Below are 27,564 nucleotides of genomic sequence, written 5' to 3' on the forward strand. Positions count from 1 at the left end.
GACTGAAGTGACTTAGCACATACTCACGAGCACAGATTTTGTGTCAGGCACTGTTTTAAGCACTTTACATGTTTTCATCGTAAAATGTAATCCTCACAACAGCAATCATATAACGTAGGTAGTTTGACCTCATTCTAAAGTAAAGTCAAAGAAAACCAAGAGGCTAAGTAACTTGACCACGGTCACCCAACTGCTGGAGCCAGAACTCTAACTCACATTCAGGGTGACTTCAGAGTTACTGGGTCACCAACACACCTTCCCAAATAAACATGTCCAAACCTAAACTCATGAAGTTTATTTACAACTGTTTTTTGCGTTATTTTGTTTTAGAAACTTTTGTGTGGAGGGAAAACCATTGAAATATTTCAGTTGATAAAAAGTATGTGTTGACTATTGCATTCATCAGGGTTCTCCAGAGAAATAGAACCCATAGGATGTACAAATAGAGATTGTTTTAGGAATTGGCTCATGAGATTGCGAAGGATGCCAAGTCCAAAATCTTGAGTAGGTCAGCAGGCTGGGGATCCAGGGAAGACTTTCAGTTTGTGTTCAAAGATGTCTTCTAACAGAATTTCCTCTTCTCCAGGCAACATCAGTCTCTTTCCTATTAAGACCCTCTACTGTTTGGATGAGGCTCACCCACATTAGGAAGGGTAATCTTCTTTATTCAAAGTCTGCCCATTTAAATGATAATCTCATCTTTAAGTATCTCTTCACAGAGACTTCTAACTGGGTACTGTGGCTTTTATGTTGATATATAAAATTAACCATCACAACTGTACACTTGTATGTGTTTGTGTATTTATATGTTACGGTTGAAAACAAATTAGCAAAATCCTTAATGAGGAAGAAGAATTTATCCAACTCTGAAACAGTACTTACTGAGCACCTATTTCCTGGCTATCACACTATAAAGAACATTCCAAGTTTACCAATTTCCATAATCTGGATGGGACAGTTCAAAGAGAGACAGAAAAACTGTATACAAATAACCATTTTAATGAAGAGGTTGTGATGGGTTCTGATGGGAGAAAGAGTTATGGACTCGATCATGCCCACCCCAGGGTGTGAGATGGATTTCAAAGAGGAGACACTTGAGCCCCATTGGAGAGGAAGAGGACTCAACCAGGAGGAGAAAGCTTAAGAAGACAGATATGAAGACAAAAACATAGAGATGGGGTTTAAGGATTTGTAGGAAATCTAGTGAGATTGGAGTGTGACATTCATGATGGGAAGAGATAGGAATGACTGCATAAGTCATGGTATTTGGTATGGAAATTTGGGTTTCATCTTTACGTTTCAAGAGTTGAACAGTCGTATTCCTGCAGGGCAAATGTGGAAGAATGTTCTAGGCTGAGGGGAAGGGAGGTACGGGGATATGAAGCAGCCGGCTGTGCCCGTGGATTACGAGGACAAGACAGCAGAAGCATGAGGGAGCATATTTAGAAAATGAGTGGTAGGTTTGCAGGGGATAAAGACAGCATCAAAGGAAAGGACCTGAGCACAGATCATCTTAGACATGAATTTTGAGATAGAGGGGACAAAAGTTGAAAAACTTTGTTATCTCGCATGTCTTTTATAATGCATAAAATAAGTTGTAAGATCTCCTGATAAAATCAAAAAGGCAGTGGTGTGGTTGAAGTTAAATACTGAAACCTTTGGAAAACCTTCAGATGAAAAGGGGAAGAGAGGTGCCTGGGGACAGATGAATGTGAATGGCTGAGTGGAAAGAGGGTCCATTCTTCCCAGTGCGCTGGTGGCTTGTTTACTTTGGAGCAAACTTCCTAAAAGAAGGGATTCTGTCTTTTCCACTCTGTGGCCCAATGCGTTAAATACAATTCAGGACAAGGTAGCTACTATTAATTATAAAAGCTGAGGGTGAAGTTTGTCTAACCATTATCAGTTTATGGCTAAAATGGGGCACAGAACTGGCAGGGACTCTGAGTTGACCGGTGTTTGTTCCCACCTGCTGAATAGAACTTTCCATGAACTAAATATTCAAGTTGTGAGAGTTGTGAAGTGCCCCCAAGAAATTTATAAATGATTAGAAAAGATTCAAGTTAAACATGTGTGAGGTAGAATGAGCCCTGCCACTGTTCTCAGGGGACAAGGCTGAGCTAGCATTTCTTGTCCTTTGACAATCAAATATTATGGAAGTCTACTAAGCAGGCTTACTGGCCTAATTTGATTTTCTACTTCTTTCCCATTGTGTGTATAATATAATCAGTTTTGAGGAAACTTGTGCAGCTCTGATTCTATTGCCACCAACATGTTTAGAAATTTTTGAAAGGGCCAAAATAATGTTTTGATGGCAAGGCTGGTTTGACATGAAACCAAAACAAATGGTTCAGTGTATTTCTCCTGTTTTCTCCACATGATGTCAAATGATCAATTCACCTGACTGGGGCAGGAATTACGTGTGTGCATGAGTGTGTATGTGAGCAGGGAGAGCCAGCGGGATAATCAAAGAGTTTTGTTATCCTTTTCTTTAACTAAATTGGTGAAATTGTTGATCAAGTCACTGCTGGGTGTTTTCAAAGTCACACTAAGTGGGGAAATGAAATTTTATGATTTCTGGACAAAGTAGCTTAGTTTCTTTAAAAGGCATCCCTGGTTCAGGAAGATTCCCTGGAGAAGAAAATGGCAACCCACTCTAGTATTCTTGCATGGAGAATTCCATGGATAGAGGAGCCTGGAGGGCTGCGGTCCATAGGTTCAATAAGAGTCAGACACGACCGAAGTGACGAAGCAAGCAAACAAGCAAGTGAGGTTAATAACTACTTGAAATTTGTAGGACAGTTTTCTGAACAATGTGAAATGCTGTATATAAATTAAGGTTCTTCTATTAGCAGATAGGCCATAAAAGCCTTCTGCTAGTAAAGATTTATTAAATTTGACTGATTTGAATTTTGGAGCCAGGGCCCTGATCCTAAATTGTAAGCCTTCAAGGAAAATCCTAGAAAAGGCATTCTAATGAAACATGCCACTTGAAGAAATGACTCACATCATGCCTCCAGGAATGTATGCATCTGGTGCTTATGAGGTCCCTGAGACAACAAAAGCACCCTGAGCATGCTCTATCTCTAGACTGGCACTGATTCAGTCTCCAAAAAACAATGAACTTTTAAAAAGTTACAAACTCTGTTAGAAAAATAGATAAATACTTTCCATAAGAAGGCATAGAGACCTTGGGTGTTGATTTACACCTTTTCCCTATCAAAAAGCTGGGGGTGGGTGAAGCTGAGGATAGAGGATTTTATTTTGGCAACCGACCCAATTCCACTGTGTCACATTTGTTTCTTCCAGTCTGATTTCTGTGACCAGTCATAAAAGTTATCACCTTTCCTAGATAACTAATGCCAGGAACATTGATTATACCTAGCTCCTTAAATTATGAAGATGACAAGTACATGAAATTTTCTATGCAAGCACTTCTGTGACTGAATTAGCAAGCATACTGAGCTAAGTAGAAACTGAATGAATTCTACCGCTGGGTTCTACGCACCAAAATTTAATTAAGTTTCTGATCTAATGCTCCCCTTGTTTTATCGATTAGGGAAGTCATGAGTGGACCATGTCATTCTCAGAAGGACAGTGCAATTGTGAAATCCAAGCAGTCTGTATGCCTTTCTCTTTTTTTTTTTTGCCTGAATGTTCCTTTCAAGTCTCATTAGATTACTATGAGTGTTACAGCTATACTAATCTTTTTTTCTGGGAAATGAACTTTTAAAATTGCACATTTTAAAAGTGACTTCTAGAGTTACCATGGCAGCTTCATTATAATGCACAGAGATGAGCATTATCACAGTTCAGCCTGATCTTTCCAGGGCTGTCAGGAAATGAGAATTTCACATAAAGTGAATCCTCCAGTAGGGCTCATAAAACTTGCCAGATCAAGTGCCTAGTCTTTCAGTTTAACAATTTTAAATGAAAAGCTTTCTATCATATACTGCACACATCTCTGTTTCCTTCAATGTGTTTTTGATGACTCAGGATCTCTGTTATCAATAGCTTATTGTACTTAGAGCTGCACACAGTGCTGTTTGATTTTTCAGTCTTCTTTTCCAGTTCAGTTTGCCAGCAGTTTATGATGACCAGGGACACTAAGAATCATTTCAGACTCTGAAAGGGTTTTTGTCCTCCCACCTCCCAGCAAAGATAGATCTATAAAGATATATCACCTAGGGCATCTAGGTCCTTTGCTGAAGTCTTCAGGGGCAGAAATGACAGATTCATCACTAATATGCAATGCCGTTGGTTCCAGAACCATCTTTCTAGAGGCACAATTCGTATTTTGTCCTGACTTCCTACCCCTAGTCCAATATAATTACTCCTTGCCAATTTCTAGATTTATCATATTCTGATGGGCTTTTTCTTACCTCTGCACTGCGTACCTTAAGCAGTTCCTTACACTGAAGTTTCTAGGGCTCCAAACAAGGGGCTAAGACTCATCATTCATTGTGAAACTTAAGGACACAGGCCTGCTTAACCTCCTTGGGCCTGTTTTCTCATCTCTAAAATGATGTTTTTAAGATAAAATTCAATTATATATTTGGAGTACATAGTATAATCTTCAGCTCATAGTAAGAATTCAGTCTGAAAGCAACTATATGTATGGAATATGGTGGTGACTGTATGTAAAAACAAAAACAAAGCACCACAACTGATAAATGGTAGTATTGTAGACTGTTTTGGGAACTTGAAGTTGTAGTATGGCTTAAATATTGACCTGCCATCAAACAGCATTTACTTGTCTGTGTGGTCTCTTTTTGTGATTGTTACTACTGTATAAAGTCTGTAATAAGACACTTGTGTACTCCATCCCATGAGTAAACTTGTAATGAAATTAGAGATTACAAGTGTCTAACATAATGCACTGAGTTCAAATTGTGGGGGTAGTTTAACCAAAAAAAAATGGGACTTTGGCTTCTGAGAGAAGCCATCTCATCATCTTAGACCCTCCATTTCCTTATCTCTAAAGCATCAAGTACTTTCTTCCAAAATTAGAAAAAGATAAACTTTGTACATACTAAGTACATAATAAAGTTATTATTGTGTTTAATTTCTAGATGTAATTACATATAAAATAAGAGCAACTGAAAAATGAAATCTGAATTCACTCCCGGCTGAATGTATGGCTCACCAGAAAGGATAATATGTAATTTATAGAGTGGGATTTTACACTATCACTAAAGCAGTGGATCAACAATCATATTACAAGTTAGGAGAACATCTCCCTCCCTTGCTCTTCCTTAAGTGTTAAAAACAGTCCATTTATAATTGCATCAAAAAGAATAAAATACCCAAAACACCCAGGAATAAATTAACTATAGAGGAAAAAGACCTGTAGTCAGAAAACTATAAGACGCCCTTGAAAGAAATTGAAGGCAACACAAACAAATGAAAAGATATACCGTTGAAAGAATAAATATTGTTAAAATGACCAACTACCCAAGGAAGTCTACAGATAGAAAGCATTCTCCATCAAAATATTAATGGTATTTTTCACAGAAATAGAACAAATAATTCTAAAATTCATATGAAAACACAAAAGACCCTGAATAACCTAAGTAATCTTGAGAGAGAACAAAGCTGAAGTACCATGCTTCCTGATTTCAAACTACACTATGAAGTTGCTGTAATCAAAACAGTATGGTACGGGCACTAATAAAGACACATAGTGAGTAGTGAAGTCGCTCAGTTGTGTCTAACTCTTTGCGACCCCATGGACCGTAGCCTACCAGGTTCCACCATCCATGGGATTTTCCAGGCAAGAATACTGGAGTGGGTTGCCATTTCCTACTCCAGGAGATCTTCCTGACCCAGGGATTGAACCCAGGTCTCCCACATGGTAGGCATTGTAGGCAGACGCTTTACCATCTGAGCCACCAGGGAAGATAATAAAGGCACATAGATCAACGGAACAGAATAGAGAACCCATAAATGAATCCATATTTGTAAGGTCAATAATCTGTGACAAAGGAATCAAGAACACACAGTGAGGGAAGACAGCCTCTTCAACAAATGGTGTTGGGAAAATTGGGTAGCTCCATGCAAAACAACCAAACTGGACTATTTTCTCCTACTATATGTAAAAATGAACTCAAAATGAGTGAAAGACTTACATAAGACCCAAAACCATAAACTCCTAGAAGAAAACATAGGCGGTATACTCTTTGTCTGAATAATACTTTTTCAAATTAAACAAATAGGATTACATCAAACTAAGAAGCTTTTGCACGGCGAAGGAAATGATCAACAAAATGAAAAGGCTACCTATTAAATGGAAGAAGATAATAACAAATGATATTATCTCATAAGGAGTTAATAACCAAAATATACTAAGGACACATACAATTTAACATTGAAAAGCATGATTAAAATGGGCAGATGATGTGAATAGACATTTTTCACACAAATTGTCAGCTGGGAGAAAGATGCTCAACATTACTAATCTTCAGAGCAATGCTAATTAGATCACAATGAAAGGTACGACACACCTGTGAGAATGGCTATTAAGCAAAAGACAACACATAACAAGCATTGGCAAGGATGTGGATAAAAGGAAATCCTCATATACTGTTGATTAAAATGTAAATTGGGGCAGCCACTAAGGAAAAGAGTATTGAGGTTCCTCAAAGAAATTAAAAACAGAACTACTATGCAATTCAGTTATTCCACTTCTGGGTACTTTTCCAAAACAAAAACAAAAACGTTATTTTGAAAAGATATGTGCACCCCTACCATGGAGTAGGAAATGGCAATCCACTCCAGCGTTCTTGCCTGGAAAATTTCATGGACAGAGGAGCCTGGCAGACTACAGTCCATGGAGTCACAGAGTCAGACATGACTGAGCACACACATGTTCATTGCAGCAGTATTTACAATAGTCAAGACATGAAAGTTACCTAAATGACCATCTGTAGGTGAATGAGTAAAGAATATATATGGTCTATATGAAATGGAATATCACTCAGCCATAATTAAGAATGAGATCTTGTCATTTACAAAAACATGAGTGAACCTAGAGGGTATTATGCTAAGTGAAATCAATCAGACAGAGAAAGACATATACCATATGATTTCATCTTATAGGTGGAATATAAAAGCAAAATAAATGGAAAAAAAACCAGAAATACATGCATAGATACAGAGAACAACAAGTGGTTGCCAGAAGGGAAGAGAATCAGATGAGTGAAATAAACAAGGGAAATTAGATACAAACTTCCAGTTAAAAAATAAATGAGTCAGTGATATGAGACATACAGCATAGGAAACATAATAATAATGTAACATCTTTGTAAGGTGACAGATGAAAACTAGACTTATTATGGTATTCATTTTATAATATAGAGAAATACCAAATCACTATATTATTCTCCAGGAACTAACATCCTATTGTAGGTTAATTATACTTTATAAACAAACTCATAGAAAAAAGATCAGATTTGTGGCTACCAAAGGCAGTGGGTGAGAGGAAGGGGGATTGTATGAAAGTCATCCAAAGGTACGAACTTCTAGTTATGAAATAAATAAGTACAAGAGATGCAATGTAAACATGATTAATGTAATTAACACTGTGTATATTACATTTTGAAGTTATTAAGAGAGTAAATCCTAAGAGTTCTCATCATAAGGAAAGAATTTTTTTTCTTTTTACTTCATGTCCCTGTGAGATGATGGATTCAGTAGTCTTATGGTAATCATTTCATGGTGCATGTAAAACAAATCATTATGTTCTATTCTATAAACTTACAAAGTGAAGTGAAAGTCACTCAGTCGTGTGCAACTCTTTGTGACCCCATGGAATTAGTCCATGGAATTCTCCAGGCCAGAATACTGGAGTAGGTAAGCCTTTCCCTTCTCCAGGGGATCTTCCCAACCCAGGGATCAAACCCAGGTCTCCCACATTGCAGGCAGATTCTTTACCAGCTGAGCCAAAATGCTGCATGCCAATTCAGTTCAGTCGCTCAATCGTGTCTGACTTTTTGCGACCCCATGGACTGCAGCACACCAGGTCTCCCTGTCCATCACCAACTCCTAGAGCTTACTCAAACTCATGTCCATCGAGTTGGTGATGCCATCCAACCATCTCATCCTCTGTCATCCCCTTCTCCTCCAATTATATCTCAATAAAACGGAAAGAAAAAGAGAAAAATAGTAAATACATGGAGAAGATTCACATTATCATTCACAAGCTGAAACAATTAGGCTTTCCACTACCTTCTACGACCTTTCTTGCTTCCTTCAAGTCTTGCCCAAATGGTGCCTTCACAACTGATAGCCCTACTTAACAAGGCAGCCATCTACCTGCTCCCAACCCCGCACTTTATGGCATTAATCACTTCCAACCTACTATGCAATTTACTTCTTTGGGGTATTTATTTCTGATGTTTCCACACAAGGATGTAAGCACCACAAAGGTAGATTTTTTTTTTTCTTTACCGATTGTATCTTAAATACCTAAAGCAGTACCTGGCATTGAATGACATTTATTGATTATATGAACAAAGTTTTACTATTGCTTCTCAGACCCTCTATCTATCTATCTATATATAATTTACTATTATTTGGGAACTAAAGTTACAAAAGTTATTATATACTAATTTTAATTAATAATAAATTAGCAATATAAATTATAAGGTAAAACAAAGCAAGTCTGTTTTTATTCATTATTTTGAGCCCTTAATTTTCTTTTTTGCAACAAAAACTTCTGGTTTTAGTTGAATACTCCTGTCTTTATTTGGTTATTCTGCAGTAATGTTTTCTGCACAAGGATCTTAACAGAGTTTTGAGTGTCTTTTTGACTTTCTGCTTTTGGATTAGATTTCCTCAAGGACATGTTCCCCCATACCTGTCCTGCTCAGAGAATTTACATGGAGTGCCATAATCTTGAGGACAGTAAATACACCTGGTAGCTGGAAACATTTTGTGTTTGTAGGTAACATCACAAAGGTGGCCTCAATTAGTGTTCCTTAAGTTTTTCCTGGGGCTCCCAGGTAGTGCAGAGGTAAAGAATCCCCCACATGCCCATGCAGAAAACAAGAGACACAGGTTTGACCCTAGGTCGGGAAGATCCCCTGAAGAAGGGATGGCAACCCACTCTGGATTTCTTGCCTGGAGAATCCCATGGACAGAGGAGCCTGTTCACAAAGAGTCATGCAACTGAGCATGCAAAATTTTTGTGTATGGAAATTAGCTGGGGGTCTTGTAAAAATGCATATCAAGAGTAGATAGACCTCCAGTAGGGCTCTAGATTTTTGATGCAATAAATATCCCTTGCCTAACAGGGATCTAGGTTAAACTTTTTTATTGTGAATTAACCTGTTTCCTACCTGAATTTAACTTCAGTTTGATTTCTTAAAGGGCAACAAGGAGAAAGCATACACTTTTTCTTTCATAGTTTAAAATTGTCTGGCAACATTTTTACTTAGTAATATTAACCATGAATTTCAAATTCGTGTACAATAGTACTTACCAAAAACCAGGAGAATGTTAGTTTTTAGGAACAATCTAAAGACAGGTGTAGATTATATTCTCTAACAATGTTCAAATTTAAGATTGTAATGAGCCTCGCTGAAAAGTAAAGCCGGAAATGGCAGATTTGTTTTGATAGAGACTGAGAATTTCGAATGTGTGTTAAAGACTTGACATGTCTTTGAAACTCTGTGCTGTGGAAACACAGGAGCCAGGAAAGGAGCCCAGCCAAGCGATTCTACTCTAAAGATGTCAGAGTCCACTCTCTGAGATGTCCAAACGTCCCTTTCAGAGATGAAGGGGGAAGTGCCTCAGTCTTCCTGTAGCCAAGTAAACCAAGAGCACTTTTTTTCATGTAAATCAGTCACAGTTCCTTAAAGAAATGCATTCTTTCTCTCCTGAAGGCAGCTGGAACTTGCATCTTTTCTTCTAGCTCAGGCTTTGTTTTCTCAGACATTGGAGAGGAGGACTATTGAAATTAATTTGTCTTTATTCTCTTCAGGAAAATGAACTAGCTTAGAAAACAGAAGAATTGGGGTGTGTATGTGGAAGAGAGACCCTAATGTTGGTGTCCCAGGCACCTCACAGTTCCTTGGTTTGAGTTGGATTTATGAACCAGTCCCTTCTTTGACCTAACTGCCGCGGGGGAAGGGGGCTGTTCTGAGTCCCCCGTTGGTCACTGGGAGAGACTGTCTGCTGACCAAGCATTCTCCTAGCTGTTTGTAACTGTCTTCACTTGGAGTTCTCTTTTATGATTCAGTGCTACTATTGTTTGGGTTAGGCAATATTCAAGTTCTTACTTAATCCAACCTGATGCAATCTGAGTGGAAACAGACTGTGTTCCCTTGTATCTTAAAAAAAATTTTTTTGGTAATATCATTGTGGCTGGAGCCGTTAGGGGAACTTCGAGAAGACAATAAGAAAATCATGGCTTAACTGGGGATTTTAATGTGACAGAGTGTGGAGCTTCTTATAGTCACACAAGTGCACTGACATTGAAGTATTTGCCTTTGAAATTAGGTAAACTGAGCTTAAAATTTTCAGAGGGGCAAATTAGCATGTAGTATCTCAAGATCTCATAATTCTCCTTTCAGTATATCTGTTTCCTGAAGGAACACTGGCAAATCATGTTGCATCTGAAAGGTGGGATCCTCTGTGACAAAATCAACCACAACAGTCAATGTAACACTCTAAAGCAGGGATTCTTAAAGTTGAAATTATTACCAAAAGCTTCAGCGATTACATAGAGCATTTGTACAGTTTACTGGGAGAGGGTATATTAACTTTCATCAGATTGTCAGATGGTTTTGTAATTTTCCCAAAAAGGTGAAGAAACATCTCACTTGTATCTCTCAAAATAAACGTTTGTAACATTGAGCTAAACATTCCATTTCCAGGAATCATACTAATGAACAATTTCCAAGTTGTTTGTAATAGTGAAAGAAGAGGAAAACACCTTAAAGTATTCATCAATAGAAAATAGTTCAAAATATTATAGCACATTTATATTACGGAATACTATATGTGCATGCTTAGTCTCTCAGTCATGTCTGACTTTTTATGACCCTTTGGACTGTAGCATGCCACGCTCCTCTGTCCTTGGGATTTTTCAGGCAAGAATACTGAAGTGGATTGTCATTTTCTCCTTCAGGGGATCTTCCTAATCCAGGGATCAAAACCATGTCCCCTGAGCCTCTTGCATTGCAGGCAGATTCTTTACCCACTAAGCCATTTGGGAAGCCATTGGGAGCACTATACTGCCAACAACAATAATGAGGTTCATGCGGGAGAACGCAGACATGTACATATATGACTGGGCACTTTGCTTTATGCCTAAAACTACCACAACACTGTTAATCAACTATCAACTATACTCCAGTATAAAATAAAAAGTTTAAAGAAAAAAATAATAAGGCTCATATCAAAAACTGTCTAAGATATCTTGTTAACTTAAGGGCCTTCTGTTCTTTAGGTGATCAATTAAGAATCCATGATGTGCTTGACACTGTGTTTGATACCAGGGATAAAAGTAAGGAAATACCCTTTTCTAGTTTCATTTCACTTAAGGTCTAGATGAGATCAACATGTATTTATAATATGTGGATAAAGATGTAAGTGCTAATATTTTCTTGCATGTGTGTATTTTCATATACCTATTGAAAGTTTGGAACAAAATAAATCAAGAAAAATGATTTTATTATCACGAATTTGAAAAGAGGTAAGAGATGTTCAATTTTTCTTACTTTGTTTGAATTTACTTAAAAGCATCTATTTCTTTTTTAACACTTAAATGTTTTTAACCATTTACTTAAAATTCACTCTGGGGGAAAGCATTGTTTTTAAGCTGAGTATATAGCTAACCATCAGAGTCCTCATATAGTAACAAAACAACTTGTAAGTTTCATTTTTTTAATAAAATTTTGACTTATACTAACAGCCAGTTTGGGCTTCCTGGGTGACACGGTGATAAAAGAATCTGCCTGCCAATGTAGGAGACCCAGGCTTAATCCCTGGATAGGAAAGATCCCCTGGAATAGGAAACGGCAACCTACTCCAGTATTCTCGCCTGGAGAATCCCATGGACAGAGAAGCCTGGTGGGCTACCAGGGGGTCTCAAAAAGTTGGACATGACTGAGAGACAGCACACACACACCAGCCAGTTTAACTATCTTTTTGTATTTAAGACAATATTTAAAACTATGTCTCTATTCTATTCCCATGTAACAGTGATTACACATGAAACCCTCTTCTCTCTCTTCTTCGGGTACAGGGCAGACGTATCAAGTAGTTTCAATCCGCAGTGTTATTTGGTAGACAAAATACTGACATCAATCTGGAAGAATTAATAGTTATTTGGGTTAAGTTCCAAAGTGTTTTGTTCAATATCTAACCACCAACCACATGCTCTTGGAAAACTTTTCGGCTGTGTTCAATTCTCACAAGTGTATTTTTTTAACTCTCTAAAACTCAGAGATAAATGTTTGAGTGCAATTTATATCATATTTTACTGATGCAAATCTTTGTGCGAAGGGCTAGGGGTTTTCTGGTAGCTCAGACAGTGAAGAATCTGCCTACAGTGCAGAAGACCTAGGTTTGATTCCTGCATAAGGAAAATCTCCTGGAGAAGGAAATAGCAACCCACTCCAGTATTCTTGCCTGGGAATTTCTAGCCTATGGATAGAGGAGCCTGGTGGACTATAGTCTGTGGGATGCAAAGAGTCGGACACAACTGAGCAACTAACACACTCTACGAGAGATAGTGTGCCTATTTGGTGATCTTGTCATTCATTAGCTTTTCCATGAAAAGAATGCATATGCATCGGTTGAGCTGCGATGGGGAAGCACGACAGGAGAGCTGACGTGGAGGAGTCCATGAATGGTATTTGAGCACTACCTAAAATGTCGTAAAGAAGCATATGAGAAAAATGACTCTGATATGTCACCTTCAGCGATTAACACCTCTGATGTTCATCACCATCAGTTCTCTCCTGAGGGCATAGGAGTGTCACACATTCCAGCCACCTTGCATTTTGGTGGGGTCACAGGCTAATTCTGGCCAAAGGATGGGAAATAAACTAAAGTGTGTTAATCCCAAGCTAAAACCCTTGATTGATAGAGAAAACCCTTCCCACACACCTTTTCCCTTCCATGGTGATTCCGAAAGCCACCACAGAGAGAGTAACACATCTGCAAGGTGAAGCTGCATCATGGTAATATCTGTCATCCTGGACCCCTGAGTGGCTTCACGGACACTCGCTGCCCTTGGAAAGTGGCCAGGACTATGAGCATAGTCGACAGGCCTATGTTCTAACAACTGAGACTTCAGTGGTATTTCTTCCTGCTGCAAATACAGCCTGTTTTTACTAACATAGCCATACTCATGTCCAATCATATTTCAGTTTTTTTAATTTAGCTTAGTTTAAAAGATTAATTTTTAAGAGTCTGATATGTACCAGGCACCGTATTGGGTACCAGGAATACAAGATGGAAAATTTCTATTCTGAAGGAGCTCTTTCATTATAACCACTCAGAGTGCTGCTAAAAAATAAGAAATTCCTCGAATCACATTCAGATTTATTGGAAGAGAATGTCTAGGCATGAGCACCTAGAACAAGCTAGTCAACTAAGACTTGTCATCTTTGTTTGGATTGATCTGATGGTAGATAAGGAAACAAGGTTATTTTGACTCCTTCCTGTAGATGTAAAGGGAGGCTGTGGTACCTGCCTTATGAGAACTATGAGACCCCTGCTAGAGTTCTGCTTAACTGACTGGCCCATACTGGCACCATTCAGTTGTGTGTTTGGGGCAGGACTATTTCAATGACTGCACAAAGACAACTTTGCTTAAAACAAAAGTAAGATCTCCATTTCCAGAATGAATGGAAGAATTGAGATTTTTCACTGTCATAGAACTTTTGCTAATTTAAATTAAAAGAAAAACACTGATTTTTCACTGACTATTAATTTCTATTCATAATTTATAAATGTATACATTTTAAACACCAATAACAGGGTTGTGGCGCAATAGCTGGAGTGGTAATAAATATTTTGAAAGCAGCTTCTTAAATCAGGATTTGGGTATGGAAACAGAAACCACTAAGCTTTAAACATTCATGTGTTAAAAGAAATTGAAACAGAAGGAATTCTTACTCTTCTCTCAGGAATATTTCAGCTCTGTCCACGCTAGGAAGATGTTCTTGTCCATGTCTTCAATAAAATTGTATGAGCTTCCGCCACATTCGAGCCTTTGTTCTAGTACTGATCCAAATCAAATGCACTTTGCAGGTCAATAAATAATTATCATTCACAGAATTTATTTGTATCCATTCCCATCACTTAGCTGTCTGCAGTCTGTCAACTTCATTTAGGCAGAATTCAGAATTTGAATTAACATAATTGCAAATAGCTTCTTATGATCCATAAAGGGCTTAATGAAATAGGAATGCAGGAAAGCCCTCTTTTTACAGTCCTGATGACAGCAGAAACTGGAATTATCTGGAATGTAAACAAAAACTTAGCTCAACAGTCTCAATTTCCAGGTCCACTGTATATTGATTTTCCATCAAGAAGATGTACAGTTCTTGGAACATGCTGCCTGTATTCTTACTTACTTATATATTTATTTACTCATTCATTCGTTTTGCAGTGGGGTGGCTGTGGCTGCCAAATAAAATAAGTTTCTAGAGTAGTAGAATATATCAGTGCCTTTAAAATGTGCACCTAGTATAGGAAAACACTCCTTTAGGAGTAAGGAAAAAATATTATGGGTGGTAGATGATTCTTGTCTACTGTGAGCTTTGCATGGAGGTGAATATGCGTACCTATAACTCACTAAAAAAATTAAGTTTTTGAAATTAGTCAGGATTCCACAGTAGATGAAATACTCTAGGTTCAGGGCAGTGGAAATGTACCAAGAAATCATACACTGCTACCTAAATCCCATTTGAGCTCATCTTCTTATACCATTTTTTTTTTCCCTCTCAGTTAAAATAACTCAGTTGTAAAGAATCCGCTTGCAATGCAGGAAACCCTGGTTCAATTCTTGGGTTGGGGTAGATCCCCTGGAGAAGGGAAAGGCTACCCATTCCTGTATTATCGCCTGGAGAATTCCATGGACTGTATAGTCCATGGGGTCGCAAAGAGTGGATAAGGACTAAGCGACTTTCACTTTCACTTTAGAGAGAAATAGTGAAGTGGTCATAAAGTCAACTTTCTATAGACAGCTAAAAAAAAAAAAAAACTGTAGCAAGACAATAACTTAATTCAGAAGTTCTAAACATTGGAGATTTCTGTGGTGAATACGAACATAGTAAAGGCTCTGAGAAGTCTTGTGGGAATGGCCCATATTTCCTAAATGTATTCAAATATTTTTCAACCTCCAACTAACTTCCCACAGAATACATTGAAAATAAGACCACACTGGCTCCCCAGACTCATCTCTTGCCATTCCAAACCTTAAAATTGGGTCATAGACTCACATCTCTCCATCTCCACAGTTTTTACACATGCTGTTCTTTTTACCTATATTTGTTTTATTTTCCTTAAACTGCTTCCCCTTTATTATTATTGCTATTCCAGAGTTAATGGGATAAACCTTACCTGTAGTCTGGGTCACAGCTTAGCTGTAATTTTTCCTGGGAAGCTTTTCCTAAAGCCCCAGTTACAAACAGCATGCTGTCTGTCCACTTAATCCCACATGTCTTCGTAACTGCAAACACCTTTAGTTGTAATTGCGTGTTTAATGATATTGCTTTCCTGCTGGATGTTAACCTCCACAGACCTGCATGCTCTGTTGTCTTATTCAATATTTTAGCTGCAGCATCTCACATGGTTCTTGGCACATCTTAAATACTAAATAGATAATTATTAAACTAAAATGAATATCTTGAACCACTGGTTTATAGAAATGTTCCTGAGGCTTTCAGATTAAGAAAGTCACAGATTTACAGTAAATTGTTATACTTTTTGACCTGAGAGGATTACACTGGGCTATATAAATTGCTTCATTTTATTTTACTTTATTTTTTGCTTTATCTTTTAATTTTTAATTTTATTTTATGTATATGCCTAAATGGCAACCCACTCTAGTGTTCTTGCCTGGAGAATCCCATGGACAGAGGGGCCTGGTGGGCTGCGGTCTATGGGGTTGCAAAGAGTTGGACACGATCTTGAGGTCACAGTATAGTTTACCAGGGAAGTCCATAGTTTACCAGCTAAAGCCAGAGGTTTCTAGACTTTAAGAACTGTAACACCTTGCTTTGCTTGGCATAATTTCATAATATGCTCATTTCTCCGTAATAAAAGCCACATAGTTCACATTTATTTTTAGATAAGTTTATATGGACATGTTTATGCACTATGTGTGCTGTGCTCAGCCGCTCAGTCGTTCAGTCATGTCCGACTCCTGGCGACCCCATGGACTGGAACTCACCAGGCTCCTCTGTCCATTGAATTCTCCAGGCTAGAATATTGGAGTGAGTTGCCATTCCTTTCTTGGGGGATCTTACCAACCCAGGGATCAAACTTGGGTCTCCCACACTGCAGGCAGAATCTGTACCATCTGAGCCCCGTTTATGCACTATGCTGCTGCTGCTGCTGCTAAGTTGCTTCAGTCATGTCCAACTCTGTGCGACCCCATACATGGCAGCTCACGAGGCTCCCCTGTCTCTGGTATTCTCCAAGCAAGAATACTGGAGTGTGTTGCCATTTCCTTCTCCAATGCATGAAAGTGAAAAGTGAAAGTGAAGTCGCTCAGTCGTATCCAGCTCCTAGCGATCCCTTGGACTGCAGCCTACCAAGCTCCTCCGTCCATGGGATTTTCCAGGCAAGAGCACTGGAGTGGGATGCCATTAAACTACTGAGATGTCCAATGGAATGCTTTCAAGCATCAAGCAGGCTTGAGCCTGGTTCGTGATTCTTACTCTATTTCTAATATCCAGGGAAAGTAAGTCTTAACTCTCTGAGGACACAGCCAACAAGAAGTATATCTAGATAACTGATATGTCTTAAATGTTTTAATGTTACTGCTATGGAATAATATCACAACTAATGTCCTGACCGGGCTTTGTTCTTGGAATAAGTAGAAAACTCTGACATTTTTCAACAGTCTGTCGCAGTACTTCAGTTTCTCTGGAAAATGTTTAATACTGAACCTCTGTGATGGTTAATTTTATGTGTCATCTTGACCAGGCTAAGAGATACCCAGATAGCTGGTGAGATATTATTTCTGGGTATGACTGCAAGGGTGTTTCCAGGCAAGATTAGCATTTGGTTTGGTAGATTGAGGGCCTGGATAGCAGATAAGGGTGGAGAAAGGGAAAATTTGGTCTCTGTCAATTCTGGGATATCCATCTTCTCCTGTCCTCAGACATTGGCTCTCCTGTTTCTTAAGTTTTCAGATGCAGCCTAGGACTTAGACCATTGAATCCCTGGTTCTCAACCCTTTGGCCTTGGACAAAAACCACACCTCTGTTTATCTTGGGCCTCCAATTTGCAGAGGGCAGATCATGGGACTTTTTAGCCTCCCTAGATGAGTGAGCCAACCCCTCATAATAAGACTTTTTCTATCTATCTATCCCCTATTGGTTCTGTTTCTCTGGAAAACACTAGTACAGCCTCTTCATAGATCGACTTATTTATTGCTAGTAAGTATTTGAGTAAAGGTTGATAATTTCTGAGAAATATGGATATAGATATTGTGAAAAAAGAAATGCTGTGGCTATAAATTAAAATGGCATAGATGAGAAGAGAGATTATATTTGGCAGCAAGAGTTGTTACATTGAATTATAAAACGATACCTGTCATTTAGTAATGAACACAGCAGTGCAGTAGAAACTTGAGACTCACTAGAAACTTTCCATCTTTGGAACTGAATCTTTAATGCTTTCTAGTGGTTATAGCTATATGATTGCCTCTGCCTGGTGAGAGCATTTCCTGAAACACATTTATATGATTTAGAAAAAGATATGGTATTTTCTATGAGCTGTCTGGAGCCCCAGTTTCATATTTGGATGTGAAAATCAATGGACTAAAGAGAAAAACAAGCAAAACAACAACAAAACAGGATTTAGAAGCATTGTTTCATAAAATTTAAAGGAAAAAGGAATAAAATTTAAAAAATAAAATTCACTAAATTGTTCAGAGTGGTTATCTATGATAGATCTTTCTTACTATTATAAATTTTCAAAATTATTTATAGTGGCAAGGACTTTCAAAATTTAATACAGCTTCTTTTAGTCACTTTCAATTATACAATTAAGGTGTGCATTAATTTTATAATTGAATACAATGTACAGTTCTTTGGTTTTTTAAAAAATATTAGGATGAATTGTTTAGATTAAATATGAGTGCTATATGCATAAATTCTATAACTGCTTATACACTGTCCCTACTCCCTCCCCAACCTCCCATACACATATCCTCTGTCTCTGCCCTAATGTCTCATAAAAACCTGTCTCCCTCAATTATCCTCTTTAGCATCTCCACAGCATACTCATAAAACTACCTTCCTCATCTTTTGAACCTCTCTTCTTAGGCACATGTAAAGACACTCAGAAGCATATAATTTTCATCCATCATGGTAAAGAACACTGTTGCATGGATAGACAGTCTGCCTTTCACCTAGCCCTCCTCTTATCATTTACTAAAACTTATTAATGGGTAGTTGAAAGGGAAAAAGCTCAAACAGAAACCTACCCATAGAAAGTGAAAAATGGCCCTCCATCTTTCTGATATGCATCAAGCTAATTACAATAATAAATAAAATATGAATATTGGGAATAAACCAGATCAATTATTTCCCATTATTATTTAGTATAAATGTTTCATAGTGAGAGATTATAACATACATGCATATGTGTACTACTACCAACAACAGTGTGCTAAAACTATTTCAAAATAAAATATTTTTACTAATAAGAGGAGGAGAAGGAAAACCCGAAGCAAGAACATGAGGAAGCAGAGAGCAAGGGAGAAGGTGAAAACAAGTGAAATGGGATTTTAAGGACCAAGAGACAGAGGACCTTCATACATTAAAAGTATGATCATGCCTGCATTTGTATTTGGCTGACAATTTGTAGCAATCAGTTTTTAGTACTAAGATATATTAATAAGGACTTATGTGCCTCCAAGTCAATTAAATTTGGTTTATTAATGCATAATTCAATATTGTTGTATATAGCAGAATGCTTAAAAGGATTTTAAAATTGTGTCTTCTGATGTGGCCTGTAATATTTCAAAGAAACACCCACTGTCAAGTGAGTGAAAATGAATAATTATGGGAGCCCTAAAACCCCACAGTTGAGCAGACAAGACAGCTGCTATTATTAAGCACTCCAAATTGAAAGTATGGATTCTATCATTATAAGAACAAAGACAGTGCTGTGATAATTATGGAAATGCTATAGCTTCCATTTTTGCTAATGTTTTCAGTGGAATATTTAAAGCCACAAAAGGTTAAGATAGAGAGCTCAGTCTCTGTATCTTGTTACTCACTTAGATGAATGCAATTTTTTTTTTTTTTTTTTTTACCAATTGTAGTCATAACAGAGCTTGCAATCCCTGCAACATCACGATAAGAAAGCAACAATTTGGGCAAGAAATTAAATGATAATAAACATGGTGTAGACTCAGTGGGGGTGATATTGTTTAATGTCAGTGATGATTGAAACTACCTTCTAGATGACTGAAGCTTTGTTGGCCTCGTCTGTTTATATTAATTTCTCCTTTTCAAATTCCATTATCTTAAATTGCGTGTTATATAACTCGTGCCGCCTCCCTCCAGCCAACAGCACCACTTCTAAAGCAACTTGATGAAGCATATTGTAGGAAAAAACCATCTTCCCTAGGGTCAGCATGCAAGGAGATTACAGTCTTGAGACGGCAATGGGGATGGATTAAACTTTGTACGATTTTCTTTTGTCACGTGAATTGAATCCTGTTGTGCTATTTTCTATACGCCTTTCAATCTCTGTCACAAAAATGATCTCCAAAAATGTTAGCACTGCTTAAGCAGCCCTGGCCTGGTTTTAACCCACTCAGGATTTTACAGTTTGATTGGCTCTGAATTTCCTTCCCTGAGAAAACAAAGGAAGGAGACTGGGACAAACATACCCAGCCGATGACAGAACGCGGAAAAGGTCACTGCCCTTTGGTTCGAGCAGGCTTAACAGGGACAGTCAATGATCTTCACGTTGTATGATCACATACCAAACAATTGAAAGGGAAGGGGAAACGTCACAACAGAAATCCAATCTGGTGAGAGCACTTGCACTTCTGTGCAAGAGGGAGACTGAGATAGTACAAAGGTCCCGGCTTCAGGTTCTCAGATTCCGATCGCAGGCTCTTCCTCAGATGTCAGACTTTCCCTGTTTTCATTAACTGCCACTCTTACCTCTGAGGTTAAGATGGAGTCACTCAAACATCAACGGCACCACAGACTCTAACATTGCCTTGAAATGACCAGCACCAACAAAGAAAACAAAATCACGCTTGTTAGGGAGGAAAATAAGAGAATCACTCCTCAGAACTTGATTTTGTTTTGATCTCCAGAGTGTCTTTGAAGTCAGGCGAAGCTGCTACTTGTAGTGCAGTCTTCAGAACTTTGGTCGCATGCAAATTAAACTCATTTTGTTCAAGTTGAAAAGTAAAATACTTTTGTTGCTTATTTTTATATTGACTTCAAATAATTCCATGACCACCGATAAATAATTTCTCCAAGTAAAAATCCATAAAACTCACACCATTAAAGTACAAAGCGATAAAGAACTTCATGCTTTAACTTAGCTGAAACTTAAAATTGTTCATTTTTATTATATGACCTTGTTTTACAATAATTAATTTGCAGGAACATGTTTTACAAGTGGCACGTGTTTTCCAAGTACCTACTTGGTACACAGGATCTGAGGTAAGGAAACTAAGGTTATAGGTGTTACAATCTTGGGTGGGTGAGCTATTTTTACCACATGATATCAGACACCACCATTACCCAATGGACCATAGATTTAGTCTGTGTCACTTTTTTAGGACTAACTTGGAAATGGGCCCATTAGACTTTACTCCTATCAAAAATCACTAGAAGAACCCCCTGAATCTTTCTGAAAAATAGACTTGCCAACAGACTACTTTTCAGATCCCCTTTATTTTGTTTTACACTTACATGCCATGTTGATCCAAATCTGAAATAGTCAGTTTATACAATCATATGGTACTTCATCAAGGCTGTATATTGTCACCCTGCTTATTTAACTTATATGCAGAGTACACCAGGAGAAACGTGGGATTGGAAGAAACACAAGCTGGAATAAAGATGGCCAAGAGAAATATCAATAAACTCAGATATGCAGATGACACCACCCTTATGGCAGAAAGTGAAGAGGAACTAAAAAGCCTCTTGATGAAAGTGAAAGAGGAGAGTGAAAAAGTTGGCCTAAAGCTCAACATTCAGAAAACGAAGATCATGGCATCCGGTCCCATCACTTCATGGGAAATAGATGGGGAAACAGTGGAAACAGTGTCAGACTTTATTTTTGGGGGCTCCAAAATCACTGCAGATGGTGATTGCTGCCATGAAATTAAACGACACTTACTCCTTGGAAGAAAAGTTATGACCAACCTAGATAGTATATTCAAAAGCAGAGACATTACTTTGCCGACTAAGGTCCATCTAGTCAAGGCTATGGTTTTTCCAGTAGTCATGTATGGATGTGAGAGTTGGACTGTGAAGAAGGCTGAGCGCCGAAGAATTGATGCTTTTGAACTGTGGTGCTGGAGAAGATTCTTGAGAGTCCCTTGGACTGCAAGGAGATCCAACCAGTCCATTCTGAAGGAGATCAGCCCTGGGATTTCTTTGGAAGGAATGATGCTAAAGCTGAAACTCCAGTACTCTGGCCACCTCATGCGAAGAGTTGACTCATTGGAAAAGACTCTGATGCTGGGAGGGATTGGGGGCAGGAGGAGAAGGGGACGACAGAGGATGAGATGGCTGGATGGCATCACTGACTCGATGGACGTGAATCTGAGTGAACTCTGGGAGTTGGTGATGGACAGGGAGGCCTGGCGTGCTGTGATTCATGGGGTCACAAAGAGTCGGACACAACTGAGCGACTGAACTGAACTGAACTGATGGTACTCCAACCAGAGTGGTCACAAAATGACTTAAATGGTATTCTATTCAGATCTTAGCCCTTTTTTTCACTGAGGAGTTTACCTAGAAATTAAAAACTGCTGGAACTGAAGAGCCAACCGATAATATCAGTAATATTTACTGAATGTGCGTCCTGTGTTAGGCACCATCTGAGTTCTTTAGATGTGAATCCCCTTAAAATTCTACATCATTTACAAGGAAGATACTATTATTGCACCATTTTATAAAAATAAATAAATAAATAAAGCTCAGCTAGATTCATATTTAACCCATGTTAGCACAGCTAAGGGGATTCTCTGGTGGCTCAGACAGTAAAGAATCTGTCTGCAATGAGGAAAACTTGGGTTCGATCCCTGGGTTGAGAAGATCCCCTGGAGGAGTGCATGGAAAGCCACTCCAATGTTCTTGCCGGCAGATTCCCCATGGACAAAGGAGCCTGGCAAGTTGCAGTCCATAGGGTGGCAAAGAGTCAGATACGACTGAGTGAATAAGCATAGTCAGCACAGCACACCACAGCTAAGAGATAGGCAGGCTAGGGCCAAAATTAATGCTTAATCAGTAATTGCACTGCCTTTCTATGCTTCCTTTTGTTATTTATCTTGGGCTATCTTGTTGGTTGACTGATAGAAACAATTATCTAGGGCCTTCTAAATCTTTGACTTTAACTAAATTTTCTTTTTGTTGTTGTTGTTAGTTTTCTATTTTTTTAATTTTAAAATCTTTAATTATTACATGCGTTCCCAAACATGAACCCCCTTCCCACCTCCCTCCCCAGAACTAAATTTTCATTTATAAAATTAGATAGATATATATGAAAAAGTATAATATTTGAATTTTATATATAAAATTATGAAGAATCTGGATGGGCACAGATTCTTCATAATTTCTATTCTAGCAGTTAAGGCTATATGATTGAAGTCAGTTGCTATATCTCTTCTGATGGCTGGGTCTTTTTGTTGACTCCAAGAACCAAAATATTCCTTGTGCTGCCACAAAAAAAGGAGTAAATAGTTATAAATATAGGTGGAGACTTCCCTTGTGGTCCCATGGTCGAGAATCTGTCTGCCAGTGCAGGAGACACATGTCCGATACCTGGTCTGGGAAGATTCTACATGCTATGGAGCACCTAAGCCTGGGCACCACAACCACTGAGCCTGCACACTCTAGAGGTGGTGCTGCATGAAAAGAGAAACCACCACGATGAGAAGCCTGTGCTTTGCACCTGTAGAGTAGCATCTGCCCACCACAGCTAGAGATGTGTGCAGCAACACAGACCCTGTGCACCAAAATTAAATATATATATACAGATGAATATATATATGAAGATATGGATGAAACACAGATTCTAGGACAGCCATCTAAGTGAGAAGATGGGAAAATCTGCTTTTTTTGCAATCATAACCAAATCAGACTCTGAAAACGGTCCGAATGCACACCTCTCAAACTTACAGTTAAAACTGCTCATGCTATATTATTTCAGGTTATAATGCACAACAACTGTTTGGACACCTTTGAACAAGCCTGCTTTAGCTAATCTTCAGGTCCTATATTTTATCGGGATTATTTTTCTTCATGTGTGGACTGCCCTGGTGCTCTGATATCAGGGTTATCTGGTAATAAGACTAGACCCATGCATAGAAGCTCTCGCTGGAAACCAGTGTTTCCCTTTAGTAATAGCTCTTGCTCTTGCTCTTTAAAAACTTACATAACTTGTACCCATATATCAAAACTTTCATAATCTCTCAAAGTCTTGTAACAAAGTTTAAGCATTTCCAAAAAAAACAGTACTTATATTACATTGTTTCTGTGCCTGAAACCAGTGCCAATTTTTCAAATAAAAAATGACAAATGAACAACTCTTTAGATATCACTGTCTCTGCATTTTGGAGTGCTAGGAATTACCAATAAAATTTTAAAAGATAGTTATATGGTATTAGTAAACAATATACATAATAAATATAGATAAGTAAAATTGTTTTATTAGGGACTAATGATTATCATTGGAATTATAGTTTAATTTTCTTTTAGAAATGGCAATGATAATGGTTAGAATAATGAGATAGCTCTGTTACTAGGGGGAGTTTTAGAATTTCATGGAAGACTTTTTTGTTATATCAGTGATGAGTGTGCTGAGACAGTCAGTGAGTGGAAACAATGACTGCTAAGTATCCTGCAGATGCAGAGTTGTCTTATTCAGTTTTTAAATATTTTCCCAGATAGTCAAGAACAAGCATCAGACGGAATCATTTATGTTCCTCTCTAGTTGTGCATATTATTTTAATATAAAGACTTTCCTTTTATTTCTTAAAATTGTTAAAGCTGGGATATTACATTGACTTAAAATTACATTATTGGTAGATTTGTAATCTATTCATTTCACTTCAGAAAAGTGAAAATATTTGTTATAAAAATATTTTATTATCTCACAGAGCTGAGATCTACAGGGTAAGATATGAAGAAGGCTAGGAAACTGCTAAACTAAAAAACGTCCAAAGAAATGTTATGATGACAACTTATGAGGGATAAAATTTGCTGATATGTTATAGTGTCCAGGTTTGGTTTAGGAGCTTGACCTTCTCAGATCTCCTAGTGAATCACAGAGTCAAGTATTGATTTAAGTGATATTTTTTCAATAGTTTCTAAGAGTACATTTTCAAACTGTCCAGAGAAAAGTTTTTCATTGATATTTGTCCATGCCAAGTTGTTATGTGTTGGTGGTAGAGGTGGCTTCATGTCACTTTAACCCCTCTTGAGAATTACTTGTAACATTTCCAAATGGAACTCTCCTCAGTTAAAGCAACGTCTAAGAAGTCAGTCCACGAATCCTTGTGTTAACAGTTCAAACTTCGAGTACTTAAAATCCTTTGTATTTTAGCCCATCTGGACTATATGACTGAAGTCTTGCCTGAAAATGTGACCTTTTGAATAAGCTTCAAATACTGAGTGGGCCTGTTGAAACAAGTATTCCTCAGCATCAAAAGAACCCTCTTTTTAGAGAAGCCTCAGAATAAAGGGATGTAACTATCCCTAGTGGGATTCTGCCTAGCTTCTTAATAATTAAATCACCTGAGTAATCATAAAACTTAAAATATGCTCACCTTTGTACCTCTTTTGCTTAGTAAACAAACATTCACATATAGCTATATATTACAGAATTATCTTCAAAGATCAGTTCTTTTTTTTCTCTGAAGCCAAAGAATGATTAATCCAGATAAGACATAACTTGAGAGAAAGTGTCTCATTAATTAAAACCCTAAATTGAACATAAGATTGTCTCTAAATAGTAATGTAATGTAATTTTTATACAATACACATGAACATATGAAGTACCCATAACTTGTTGCCTGAATGAATGAATTAATCAATAGAGTATTACTATGTACTAAGAAAAACTCCATTTTGAAGACTTCCCAGGCAGTCCAGTGGTTAAGACTCTGAGCTTCCACTGCAGGGGACATAGGTTCAATCCCAGGTCAGGGAACTTAGATCCTGCATGCCACACATTGTGGCCAAAAAATAAAAATAAAATAAAACTCCATTTTGGACTTATGAGTTAGGCTAAAACATAAATAACATTCCCAATATGCTTTCTTATTACAGAAAGATTATGAAAAGACCCTCATTAATCATGTTAATGCAGATAATTATAAAATTATTAAATTTAAATATTCTTGGTATACTTGGTATATTTAAGTTTAAACACACTTGTGTGCCTGGTGGGCTTCCCAGGTGCCACTAGCAGTAAAGAATCTACCTGCCAATGCATGTAGATATAAAGAGATGTGGATTCAATCCCTAGGTCAGGAGGGAGAGTCCCTACTCCCCTGGAGGAGGGCATGACAACCCACTCCAACTGTCTTGTCTGGAGAATCCCACGGACAGAGGAGCCTGGTGGGCTATAGTCTTCTTGCTTTCGAGAAACCCATGGACAGAGGAGCCTGGCAGGCTACAGTCTGTGAGATTGCAAAAAGTTGGACATGACTGAAGAGACTTAGCACATGAGCCTGGTACTGTTATTCAGACTGCATATCTATATTAAATAATTTCATCCTCACAATAACTCTATGATGGATTGTACCATTTTAGAAGCTCAGGATCTTGTTAAATGATAGGATACAGATGACTTTGCATGAGAGTGTGTGCTCAGTTGCTCAGTCGTGTCCAGCTCTTTGTGACCCCCATGACTGTGGCCCGCCAGGCTTCTCTGTCCATGGGATTTCCTAGGCAAGAACAATGGAGTGGGTTGTTGTGCCCTCCTCTAGGGGATCTTTCCGACCCACAGACCGAACCCACCGCTTCTGCCTTAGGGCAAATTCTTTACCACTGTGCCACCTGGGAAGCCCACAGATAACTTTGTAATTCATGAGTATAAAGATTCTATTAACTAAACTAATGAATAAGAAGATCAGGTGTTTTGATAAAAGTTCAGAATTATAGACTTGTCATAGTTAGTACTTTGCTGTAAGTACTAGAAACATAAATTAACCTAAGCAAACAAACAAAAAAAAAAATGTAGTGATGCTCCTGGAGATGTATTGCAGACCCCAAGGTTCAGATGATATCCAGGCATGCTGAAAGGACCAGAATCAAAAATAGGAAATCTGTCAGGGGCATCACAGGATCTTTTCTGTTTCTCATATTTGCCACTCTGAACTGTGGCATTTCTTTCTCTGCTTCCCAGTACATATGACAATCCATGGCTTTCAAACTAATGTGTTACAATTCCAGCCACAAGGAACAACTAAAATTCTCAGTTCAAATTTCAGATTCCTGGCGAAGTACCTTGAATTTTCCAGGGTGAATCAAATGACAACTCCTGTTTCTTATTCCCATCAACAGTGTGCAGCTGTGTGATTCTGTCCATCATCTACCCTCAGCTATTTACCATGTAGTAAATAGCTGAGAATAGAAGTCATGCAGAACCAAGATGGTTGCTGGGAGCTACGCCTGTGACCATGCAGAGTGACTGCATCCCCAATTTCAGATAAATACCCTAATAGGCACCTAACTTAAGAGTGAGGCATTCAGAGGTCAAATATTCAAGGGAAAGTCTTGCTAGTTGCTCCACAGGTCTCCCAGGCAGATCTGTAGTGTTGTGGTATCATGCAGATGTATCTGGGTCAGATTGTCAGGTTTTATGAACAGAAACTACACTTGATCGACTTATCTATATATAGTACTCCAAATCCTAGGGAATTCATGTTAAACTCACTCATAGGAGACACTTAAAAAAACACTTTAGCCCCAGTTTAATACAGTGAAATAAATAGGCCTAAATCAAGAATCATGACTGATCCTGTATGTAAGACCTCTCAGGAGACTAAGTTATAGATCAGCTGCTTGTTAAAATCTGGCACAATCATATCAGATAATCATTGGCAGGTGAATTGTCCTTTCTCTAAGGAAAGAACACTTCTGTCTAAATAAGTAGGGCACACCGCTC

The sequence above is a fragment of the Capricornis sumatraensis genome, chromosome 4, assembly GCF_032405125.1.
Source record: "Capricornis sumatraensis isolate serow.1 chromosome 4, serow.2, whole genome shotgun sequence".
NCBI classification, from domain to species: domain Eukaryota; kingdom Metazoa; phylum Chordata; class Mammalia; order Artiodactyla; family Bovidae; genus Capricornis; species Capricornis sumatraensis.